Genomic DNA, 12,756 nt, shown 5'->3' on the forward strand with positions numbered 1-12,756 from the left:
TTGAAAGGTTTTTAAGGGAAACAAGCTTTAATGTAGGTATTGTCTAACTATGTATGAGGTATCACTGGCCTCTGGCCAATGCTTAATGTCCCTTTGGAAGGCTGATGGACGAAATTATCCATACAAGCTTTGCCTCAAGTGAAAACGTTGGGGCCAAACTGAAGACTCTTGCTTGAAAGGAACATTAGAACAATTTCAAAGAAAACATATGTTCTACCCCTGTTCATCCCTGTCTTCACCTTCTTCCCCCTTTTATGGTGATTATCAAATTGTAAACTCCTGGGGCAGGGATCTGTTGTCCTGCTTCACATGTATTTATGGCACCTTACTAAAATGCATAATAATATGCAGCTAAGAAATAAAATGAGTACCCAGCTTGCTGGGGGTAAAGTGTAGATGACTGGGGAAGGCAATGGCAAACCATCCCATAAGAAAAAGTATGCCAAGAAAATGTCCTGATGTGATGTCACCCCATGGGTCAGTAAGGACTCTGTGCTTGCACAGGGGACTACCTTTACCTTTAATCTTAGAGGCAAAAATGGACCTGCATGGTTATCATTTGAAGTTTTGATACTGGATGTTGAGGTTTTTGTTCACAGATAATTTGTAATGGGGGAATTCACTTCTTAGAGCTAAAATCACAAAACATGCATCTGATGTGCTGAGGCCTTTTTATTGCCATCTTACAGAAGGTAGTATAGTGAGCAGTTTTGTGAAGATTTTAGCATGTTTCAGACATCATCTTATATCGTGATGGTGGCTAAATCCACATTTTCAGTTTCAGTTAAGCCACAATATATTTGCCATCCCCTCAAATGGCAACCTGTGTTAACCGTACTGCAATTTAGTACAACTAAGTGGTAGTTCTCATCAGCTATTTAATTGCCCTGCTTAAAAATTAGCCATGGGTATTTCTAGGCAAAGAGAAAATAGCTGGGCTCCTGCCCAGATCTAGCTGGGGCTTCATATGAATCAAAGTTTATTGTGGCTCAGAACTTGGTTCCAGTCATGAGCCCTGACGAGGAGGAGCTGGAAGGGTTAACAGAACTGGAAGAGTTGCCAGCCAGTTCCTCAGCTGAACAAACAGCAGCTGGCCCATCAATCACTCTCCAGGCACCAGTGTCAGCTGTTGACGATCAATCTCCTCCAAGCTCTCCTCCTCCCATCTCAAGAGTTTGAAGCAGGCCCCGGAAAGAACTTTCAGAGCGAAGACATGAGGCACACCGATGCTTCAGATTTTTCAGCCCTGAGTTCTAGCAGTCACTGCCACCCAGGGAGCAGGCTGATTGAGACTCCCATATAGCTCCCACCCAGGACCTGTCAGGCGTAGGTTAATTGAAGCTCACAAGTAAGCAGACTTGGTATTTTGAAACAAAGTTGCATTTATTGGCTACTTCAGAGTTACTTCAGCATGGCAGGTATTGGAACTGATGGAGATCAGCTCGAACTATTGGCATTTATCCTTCTACATCAAAGCAATTGTTTCTACCCCCTAATTCCCAAAACAAAAGGTTACTTTGCATGTGAGACTTTTCCCAATGCTCCCCCACCCCTTATCTTTTCAGTTGGTGGTTACATTTCTCAGGGCAATGTCCTTGGGGCCTCCGGAGAGCAGGTGAGAGTTTGGCACATACTGTCTACTTCAAAGGGACCTTGGCAACCTTTGATATTCCTGGGAAATTGTTTTCTACTCTTCCCCCCTCCCTCCTTAGTACCCCAGCTTCTATGTTAGTAGGCATTTCTAAGCAGCATTGAATATGATTAGTAACAGTATTGATTAACATGATAAATGAACAGAGCCTGACAGGACCTGGTAACCTTGTGGAAGCAACAAGTCTCTTCTCTGGCTTTCATCCACGCTCCTTCCTGATTCCTGATCCTGACCTGCTTGATTTCCTTGGCACCCTGACCTTTTGGCTTTTGGACATTGACTTCTGATTCCAGTTTGTGATTCTGCATTGGTGACTTGGCTCCTGCTTGACTTCCTGGACTTTGACCTTGGACTGGCTTTGGGCTCCTGCCTGCCTGCACCCTGAGAACGTGACAGTTCCAGTGACAGGTTTCAGCCATTGAACTTGAAGATGTAATAATATAGAAAAGCATCCATGAGTATGCTCAGGATCCATTCCTATCTCAAGCATCATCCTTAATGAGGAAACAGAATTTCTTGGTAAAATTTTTATTTTTTACAGACCTTTTGTCAAGTCTGCTATGATGCTTTAGTAGTTTAGAAGTTTGGTCACCAACTCTGGTTCAGGAAAGGGATCCTGGGTAAAACCACTCTGTATTCAGATGCTGCTAGCTTGAACTCTCCTTCCCCCTCCTCCCTCCTTTGTTATGTAGCAATGCTTGGAAATGGGAATATGGGAACAAGATTGTGGTGCCTTCTCAGAGATAGCCGGTGCTTCAGAAAATGCCCAAGGCCAGCCAGTGCTTGAGAACGATAAAATAATAACAATGTGTGAATGTACCCTGCATAGAGTGCCCCCACCCTCAGGAATTCCTTTGATATGTACCTTAAATGTTTGCTCTTTGTGCATGCTCGCCAGTCTCTCAATCTGCTTCTACAGTCTTGCAACATGTTACAATAAACTAGAAACTTTTTTATCAAGAAGGTCTCGTTATTGAAACATCAGACTTGACACCTTTGATGAGCTGTGATTTCAATTAATAGTAAAACTATCTAATACCACAACCTGGGACACCGCTCTGAAGGACCAATTTTTCCCAACTGATTCATTGTACCAGCTAAGGTCCCTCAACAGCTCCCCCATCGTGTCAAGAGTCATCCACACGGTATTCCTCTTGCCATGCTTTTATGATGCAACCATTTTGCTCGAGTGCATTTATGCTTATCCTACTCCCTGCTCATCCCCCTCCTCACTTGTTTTGGGAACTGATTAGTCGAACTGTCTCTGGCGTTTTCAAGGTCAGACACTAGGGAAGTATAGATTAGACACCTGGACTCTAACGCTGGGTGGCAGGGGGGGGGGAGAGGCCCCACTAAATCCCTGGTTCCTGCTTGCTTTTGCTGCACTTATGCTTAAAATTTAACAGTTGGGGCAAGGGGTTAAAAGGAGAGTCCCTGGGCTAAGACGTCAGTCTTAGCAAAGATGGTGTACTGCCTTATGATGCTTATGGAATAAACTGCTGAATTATTGGACTGTGTTATTTCTTGGCTCGAGGTCCTGACACCCAGTAATACCCTCTTTCCATCAGGTGCAATCAGAAGGAGTCAGCATATGCACTTTTAGAACAGCAGTATGGATCAGCAAACCAGAAGAAATGCATCCTCATTACTAACATTCTGGAAGGGTTGTAAAATGCATTTCTTTCAGTAATCCTGGCTGGGCTGCCCTCTCCCTTAAGAGAGGGCAGCACAGAGCTGCACCTGCAGGGAGCCATCAGCTCTTGGCTGGCACAGTGACCTTGGCTGGGCTGTCCTCTCCTGCTGCCTTGTTTAAACTGGTAGAGATCGGAGTAGGCAGGCCAGCCAGTGGAGTTGCAGCTGACTTTGCACAGGGACATGCACAGAGAGAGAGAGACACCCACATACTTGGTGCCAATGATCATAGTTTCCAGTGCGAGGGTCAGTGAGTTCTACCATGTATTCTGTACACTCAACATGTTCCCCCATATTATGAGATCATGTAGCTCTCATTTTTCATAGTGAGTGATAACACAGCAGAGAATCCCCTAGTGTTCAGGCTTCCTCCTCCTTTTCCTGTGCACCTTTCTGTTCCCTTTAATTCAACGAACAAATGCACAAATGCACGTGCAAAACCTGAAACACTAGGATTAAAATGGAAGGTGCTTGCTGGATGCTATTGTGCAGCTGCGACAGGGCAATTGTGTAATTTTTTTTTAAGTTCTTACTAGTTATTTGCACCCCAATTTATAATTTTTTTTCCAAATTGAAGCTGCAGAATGAATACACTGGAGGAAAAAGAATGATCCATTAATTGGGGCACAGAATCTGAAGTCAAGCGTAAAGGAAATCTCAGGAAATCTGCAGTAAGCTATGCATGTATAATAGGACTCTGTGGCATATACTCCTGCCTAGAAGGTCCAGTGGGCTTCAGGGCACAGCGGGTGTTTCTTTGCATTCTCCATGATTGTTCCTCCACCAAAGCCAAGACTTGTCTTTATATACCGTCATTCAGTACCACACAGAATAACAGGATGGGCAGCAGCCAGCCACATTTCCACTTCCTCCTCCTTACCCCCACCAGCTGCAATGGCAACTCAAGCCTCTTGCTGTTTGTTAACTACTGAATTCATCTGACAAGTCAGAGAGTCAGAGAGACAGACAGACAGACTGGCAGCCCCTTCAGTCCTCAATGGTATGTACATTCCCCCCCCCCCCCCCCAGCTCCCCTTGTGCCCTCATTTGCAATGCTTGAGTGGGGATTTCTCTATTTGGTGAGTGAACAATGCACGTTCCCAGGGCCTGGGATGATGATGACATTGCTGTAGTGCTGGTAGAGAGCATGGGGGGGGGGGACGGGGGGCAGGTGGGAGCAGAATGGGAGATGAAGGGGCTGAGAGAGGGAGACACACATAATGCAGAGGCAGGCGTGGGAAACGAAGGCATCTGGTGGCAAAGTCCCTGCCAACTGCTTTTCATTCTTAGTCAAAGGAATCCCAGAAAACTTCATGGGGCAGAGAGCCTGAGGAGGGCCTTGTGGGTGGAAAAGAAACCCTGGCAGTCTCATGTCCTCTACCATTGAGGAGCCAGGGCCTGACATTTCCATCAGGCCTACTTCAGAGACCAAAAAACCACCTTTGAACTATCATCCATTTAGTAAAAGAATATTGGGGGGAAGGGATACACTTTAGCTGCTTTTAGTACAGACCTGAAGGGCAGCTAGCAAATTCTTTCAGTTTTGCAAGCCAGGTTTCAGTGAGATTAACCCTTGATCACATGGAACATACAATAATTCACACGTGTACACACACACACACCAAGCAGCACAGAGATAGTGCCCTTAAGTGCATCTTGACAAGGGATTATTTCAAATTTCTTATCTCTGCAATTTTGACCCCTTCTCCCTTGTATGTAATTTCTCCCCTGCATGGATCTATCCTGTGATTCTTTATCATCATGCCATTTTCTATTTTTTTCATGCCATTTTTAAAAATTTGTGCAGCCTTATGTATACTCTGGGTGTAAAAGGGATGTATCATACATATCAATACTAGACATTTCATACATATAAATGTATTGCATACAAAAGCACACATAGCATGAATGTTCATTTATGCTAATATGTTTTTATTCTGTCTTTCTTCCAAGGTGTGCATGGGTCTTCTTTCCCAGTTTTATCTGCAGAACAGGTTGTAATGTAGGTTAGGCTGAGGGCAAGAGAGAGCATGACTAGCCCATGGGTCACCCAGAGAACTTCAAAGCAGGGATCTGAAGCCAAGTCTCCCAAATTCTAGGCTAACATGGTTCATCACACATGACAAAGTTATAAAACCAATAAGTATTGAGACCACCAAGAAAATATAAATGAACAAAAAATCAATGAGATAGGAAATATGCACACACCCCTAATATTAACTGCAGGCCACCAGTGAAAGAAAACTTTACTGCCATTCTTCCTTGGCTTTTTGACGCTGACCAAATCTGACTGGCTAGCAACAAGGTCCCTGGTTGACTGGATCACACCATGAGCAAAAAGAACTCTCTTTAAAAAAAGAAATGGTACCAATGCAGTTGCCAAGAGAAACAAGCTGGTCTTTTGGAGCCAATACGGGGCTTTTGGAAGGTATTTAAAGGCCCACAAATTCTGAGATTTGTTGTTTTTGGCACCACTTATGTTCATTCATGAAAATGTAGCTCATTTATTTCATTTGTTTATCTATATCTCCCTTTTGAACATGAACATATGAAGCTGCCTTCTACTGAATCAGACCCTTGGTCCATCAAAGTCAGTCTTCTCAGACTGGCTGCGGCTCTCCAGGGTCTCAAGCTGAGGTTTTTCACACCTATTTGCCTGGACCCTTTTAGTTGGAGATGCCGGGGATTGAACCTGGGACCTTCTGCTTACAAAGCAGATGCTCTACCACTGAGCCACCATCCCTCCCTTGGGACTCAAGTGGCTTAAAACATTGCTCTCACCTCTCCCTTCTCTCTACCCTGTGAAGTTGGTCAGGATGACATAAGAACATAAGAGAAGCCATGTTGGATCAGGTCAATGGCCCATCCAGTCCAACACTCTGTGTCACACAGTGGCCAAAATTTTATATATATATATATATATATATATATATATATATATATATATATATATATATATATATATATATATATATATATATATCACACACACACACACACTGTGGCTAATAGCCACTGATGGACCTCTGCTCCATATTTTTATATAACCCCCTCTTGAAGCTGTCTATGCTTGTAGCTGCCACCACCTCCTGTAGCAGTGAATTCCACATGTTAATCACCCTTTGGGTGAAGAAGTACTTCCTTTTAGCCATTTAACCTGGCTGCTCAGCAATTTCATCGAATGCCCACAAGTTCTTGTATTGTGTGAAAGGGAGAAAAGTACTTCTTTCTCTACTTTCTCCATCCCATGCATTATCTTGTAAACCTCTATCATGTCACCCACAGTCGACGTTTCTCCAAGCTAAAGAGCCTCAAGCGTTTTAACCTTTCTTCATAGGGAAAGTGTTCCAACCCTTTAATCATTCTAGTTGCCCTTTTCTGGACTTTTCCCAATGCTATAATATCCTTTTTGAGGTGCGGTGACAGTTTGTTGATGGGACCAAGGTCACTCAGCAAGCTTCCACAGTAGAAAAGGGGGTCTGAACTTCTCCCAGAATCCCAGTACAATACTTTATCCACTATGCCACAACAGCTGTCAGCTCTTCAGATCTAGTGTCAATATAGCAAATATCTATATAACTGTAAACGAGAAAGTTTACAGCAAAGAACTGGTGCCAAGTTTTGTATAAAGTATGAATAAAAAGCTTCATTATACTGCCTCTAAGCACAGAGGTTCCATTTAAGGAAAAGGAAAAATTACACTCAGGGCCTTCCTCCACACTCCATATTTTGTGGCAGTGAGTTTCATACTTCGACTTGTTTCTTGTCTCTCTCATAGGAACAATGGGAATCACTTCCTGTCCCAAGTCATAACTCCATCCCTACTCCCCAACAAGTATACTGCTGCAGTTAGTTGGGAGCAGGCATTTACAAATTCCACAATTGTACAAACCAGAACAATAGCTGAGGTATAAAACAGATAAATATGATTTATTAGTTATTGCAGGAAATTTTTTGTAGAAAAAGCCCAGCAGGGACTTATTTGCATATCAGGCCACACCCCCTGATGCCAAGCCAGCCGGAACTACGTTCCTGTGCATTCCTGCTAAAAAAAAAAAAAGCCCTGAGTAATTACCAGCCTTGTTCATTAACAACTCCTTGCCCACTGCCTAATTACAGACACCATCATATTCTGTCTACCCTTTCATAGCTCACAACATTAAATATATCAAATGCAGAAGGAAACCCCATGTTACAAGTTTGCATGGCCAGAAAAATTATATTTGGGCCCTATATCAGTACTCAGCATAAGAAAGACCAAGTCTGCTCCAGCCTCACTAAAATAGAATTGCTAGGTAGTTCAATCTATGTGAACTGCTCCCGGATCCTATGAAAAAAGACTAACGGGGTAGCCAAACTTGCTTAATGTAAGAGCCACATAGAATAAATGTCAGATGTTTGAGAGCCACAAGTCATGAACAAATAGTACACACACCCCTTTTGAAAAACTCTTAATCCTTTATTTGCGCAGAGAGATAAAATACATATGCATGCATTTTACAACACGACCATGCTAGAAGATTGTTTTAAAACAAAAGCTGGGAGTAACAATCCCCATAAGACTAGCACAGGGAAAGCTTAGGGAAATATTTTTGGCACCAGTGGGAGAAAGAAATATTCATGCACTGTTTGCATCATTATGCATCTCTCTTCACCTTGACACCAAGGTTAGTAAATACAGCTCCTACAAGAGCTATGAAACTAAGAGAGAACCCTGTATCACCCTCTTTAATTCCATCTCTCCTTCCAATGGCTCCTTTGGCTCTTACACTCTCTTTCCCATTCTAGGTCTCCAGGTGACCTCTGTGGTGGAGAAGAGTTTGCAAGCCTGCCTATTTCCCCCTCCTTTCCCAGTTCACATATGGTGGAAATAGTCACCTACTTATGAGTCAGTGCTCAGAGGCTGAGGTCCCAATGCTAAGCACACTTACTTAAGAGTAAGCCTGTGTTAAGTTCCTCCTTGACCTCTAGGATCTACACAATGTGTGTGAAAGAGCTGCATGTGGCTCCTGAGCCAGTTTGGCCACTCCTGGACTAGACAAATGACAGTCATCAAAGGTAGGTCTAGCAATAGTGATGGATATGGAAAAAGTAAAATACTTTTTTAAAAAGTACCTATCCTAGATTTCATCTTCAAATGACTATAGAATACCACTGGAGGCCAGAGAAGGTAACTGTACTATGTCGGGGGGGGGGGGGCTGCCCTTTTTTCTTTTCTCTACTTTTTTGATAATGTGATCATTATTGTGACCCTTTTATTTATTTATTTGTTTGTTAATCACATAGAGTCTTGTGGCCCAGAGTGTTAAAGCTGCTGTACTGCAGTCCTAAGCTCTGCTCACGACCTGAGTTCGAACCCTGTGGGAAGCTAGGTTTTCAGGTAGCCGGCTCAAGGTTGACTCAGCCTTCCATCCTTCTGAGGTCGGTAAAATGAGTCCCCAGCTTGCTAGGGGAAAGTGTAGATGACTGGGGAAGGCAATGGCAAACCACCCCGTAAAAGTCTGCCGTGAAAACATTGTGAAAGCAATGTCACCTCAGAGTCGGAAACGACTGGTGCTTGCACAGGGGACCTTTCCTTTCCTTGTTAATCACAATGGAATCATTGTGAACTTTTAAAAAAAATAGTGGAACTCTTACTGCAATTTCCCCCCTGATTATCTTAATAGGGTGTAAGTAAATATACATCAATATGTGAACAAATCAGATTTGATCACCAGCACTTACTTGCTGAAAAAAATGTAACTTTTGATTAAATAAGCCTCTGAACTGGGGCAGTACAAAACAAAAATCGGTAATATCCGGATCCAGAAATATTCAGAAATATATTTTTCGGTATTCCAGGTATTACTGAGTAGTGGTATTCAGATATATCCGAATATACAGAGATATTCGGATATATACGGTATTTGCCTTCATTATACCTTATGGGTCATTGAAGTCAATGGCAACATAGGATATATTGGAAGCCACCTGGAGGGGGGGTTGAGGGAGAGCCCCCAAATTTGCAGGAAACCTGCAGGGGACTCTCCCCTACAAAAACTCCCAAGTCCCCCAAAAAGATTGGGCTAGGGGTCCCATTCCAGGGGCACCCAAGGAGGGTGCCCCTATCCCACCATTATACCCTATGGGCCACTGAACTCAATGCCCTGAAGCTGCACAGCAGTTTTGGAGGCTCTCCCCCAAAACCCTCTGCTCCCCAGAGCCACTTTTCCCACGATAATTACAGTGGGGGAAGTGGCTAGTTGGTTTTTTCTCACCACTGGGAACAGTGTTCCTTTTGGGGTGCCCACAGATAGATGCAGTCTTTTTGAGCCAAGGGGGTTGCATGTGGGGGAGTCCCCTGAAGCTGCCCTGCAGTTTTGGGGGCTCGCCCTCAAACCCCCTTCTGGCCAGAGCCACTTTTCCCACAGCAATTATAGTGGGGGAAGTAGCTAATTGGGCTTTCCCCAGCATTGGTGGCAATGGGCCTTTTGGGGAGCCCACAAACACGGACCCTCTGGCCCAATCTTTTTGGGGCTTGGGAGTTTTGTAGGAGAGAGTCCCCTGCAGATTTCTTGCAACTTTGGGGGCTCTCCCTCAAACCCCCTGTCCCCTAGCAGCCTTTGAGTGTACCCTATGTTGCCACTCCAGCAGTTGCTCTGCAAGCAGAGGAATGGGGAATCACACCAGGTCTAAAAAAGATAACAGTCCGTAAACTTAACCATTACAGGAATCCCGCAAATACAATGTGGCACTCTGACTGGAGCTGCTGGTTTTTCTTAGCCCTTTCAAAAATTCTATTGGCTATGATGAGTTGGGGATTGGGCAAATCTTTTTTTACTGGCTTGCTGACTTCATGCAGCATTTTTTCTGAGTCAGGCAGGCAGCATGGGAGAAATGTTAGGGCTGGACCATTTTCCCGCCAATCAATTGAACAATTACTGGACTCTGGGCTGGGGCTCTTTCTGGGCTCTCTCTAATTTTAATTTAGGGAGGAATGTTTCCCTGACTTCTCAGACCAGACTGAGAGAGGATGCAGGCACAACCAGGTGCTCACTTCATACACTCTCAAAGTCCGTGTCTAGGCAGCCAAACAGCAGCATGTTGACCTTGAAGAAGACCACTGCAGTGGGACCGAGGCTTGCATGATGCGGTCTGACAATGTCGCCGAATGGGAAAATACGCACACGCTCTCAACACTCATCGGTGGGCATGAGAGGAACGCCTGGGCCACAGCAGAGAGGCCCGGCCAGACCATCTCCTTTGAGACCCAGTGGTCCAATGGACAAGTGTGCTGCGACTCGCAGGGCTCCTTGAGGTACGCCCTGGCCTGTGCAGCACCCATGTCTGCTCTCACAGGCCCAACACTCCTGGAGGAGCCAGCGATCCACCCAAGGAGTGCCATCTCTGCAGTCTTTGCGGTGAGAGCCTTGTGGAAAATGCCACATAGCTGGGGAGGTGGGGGATGAGCAGCAGCCACCAAAGCAGAGAAACTGCTTTCACCCCTCGCTTCCTCAGATACTGCCAACCTTGCCCGCTTGGTCCGCCTCTGCTCAACCTCCTGGGAGAGCTCATATCACCATTGATTGAGCTCGTTGACCTGCTCAGCGAACTTGCCCTTAATGTGCGGGTCACACATGGCCACCAGCATGTAGACCTTCTGCTTCATGATCACCCCAAAACGTTGCTCAAGCCCACTTTGCAGACATCTCATGAGCATGCACACTGCTGGAAGGAAGTCATAGAATCATAGAGATGGAAGGGACTTCCAGGTTAATCTAGTCCAACCCCCTGCACAATGCAGGAAACTCACAAATTGTTATTGTTCAGTCGCATGAAACTAAGAGAGAACCCTGTATCACCCTCTTTAATTCCATCTCTCCTTCCAATGGCTCCTTTGGCTCTTACACTCTCTTTCCCATTCTAGGTCTCCAGGTGACCTCTGTGGTGGAGAAGAGTTTGCAAGCCTGCCTATTTCCCCCTCCTTTCCCAGTTCACATATGGTGGAAATAGTCACCTACTTATGAGTCAGTGCTCAGAGGCTGAGGTCCCAATGCTAAGCACACTTACTTAAGAGTAAGCCTGTGTTAAGTTCCTCCTTGACCTCTAGGATCTACACAATGTGTGTGAAAGAGCTGCATGTGGCTCCTGAGCCAGTTTGGCCACTCCTGGACTAGACAAATGACAGTCATCAAAGGTAGGTCTAGCAATAGTGATGGATATGGAAAAAGTAAAATACTTTTTTAAAAAGTACCTATCCTAGATTTCATCTTCAAATGACTATAGAATACCACTGGAGGCCAGAGAAGGTAACTGTACTATGTCGGGGGGGGGGGGGGGCTGCCCTTTTTTCTTTTCTCTACTTTTTTGATAATGTGATCATTATTGTGACCCTTTTATTTATTTATTTGTTTGTTAATCACATAGAGTCTTGTGGCCCAGAGTGTTAAAGCTGCTGTACTGCAGTCCTAAGCTCTGCTCACGACCTGAGTTCGAACCCTGTGGGAAGCTAGGTTTTCAGGTAGCCGGCTCAAGGTTGACTCAGCCTTCCATCCTTCTGAGGTCAGTAAAATGAGTCCCCAGCTTGCTAGGGGAAAGTGTAGATGACTGGGGAAGGCAATGGCAAACCACCCCGTAAAAGTCTGCCGTGAAAACATTGTGAAAGCAATGTCACCTCAGAGTCGGAAACGACTGGTGCTTGCACAGGGGACCTTTCCTTTCCTTGTTAATCACAATGGAATCATTGTGAACTTTTAAAAAAAATAGTGGAACTCTTACTGCAATTTCCCCCCTGATTATCTTAATAGGGTGTAAGTAAATATACATCAATATGTGAACAAATCAGATTTGATCACCAGCACTTACTTGCTGAAAAAAATGTAACTTTTGATTAAATAAGCCTCTGAACTGGGGCAGTACAAAACAAAAATCGGTAATATCCGGATCCAGAAATATTCAGAAATATATTTTTCGGTATTCCAGGTATTACTGAGTAGTGGTATTCAGATATATCCGAATATACAGAGATATTCGGATATATACGGTATTTGCCTTCATTATACCTTATGGGTCATTGAAGTCAATGGCAACATAGGATATATTGGAAGCCACCTGGAGGGGGGGTTGAGGGAGAGCCCCCAAATTTGCAGGAAACCTGCAGGGGACTCTCCCCTACAAAAACTCCCAAGTCCCCCAAAAAGATTGGGCTAGGGGTCCCATTCCAGGGGCACCCAAGGAGGGTGCCCCTATCCCACCATTATACCCTATGGGCCACTGAACTCAATGCCCTGAATGAACTTTTAAAAAAAAATAGTGGAACTCTTACTGCAATTTCCCCCCTGATTATCTTAATAGGGTGTAAGTAAATATACATCAATATGTGAACAAATCAGATTTGATCACCAGCACTTACTTGCTGAAAAAAATGTAACTTT

General features: G+C 44.4%; 1 non-coding gene across 1 annotated transcript; it reads right to left on the minus strand.

The window, feature by feature from the left end:
• Positions 1 to 6,014: 6,014 nt before the first annotated feature.
• On the minus strand, positions 6,015 to 6,089 carry TRNAT-UGU (transfer RNA threonine (anticodon UGU)). The gene has a single exon. It is a non-coding gene; the product is annotated as a tRNA-Thr (tRNA).
• Positions 6,090 to 12,756: the final 6,667 nt, after the last annotated feature.

This window comes from Heteronotia binoei, chromosome 19, assembly GCF_032191835.1.
Source record: "Heteronotia binoei isolate CCM8104 ecotype False Entrance Well chromosome 19, APGP_CSIRO_Hbin_v1, whole genome shotgun sequence".
Classification (NCBI taxonomy): Eukaryota; Metazoa; Chordata; class Lepidosauria; order Squamata; family Gekkonidae; genus Heteronotia; species Heteronotia binoei.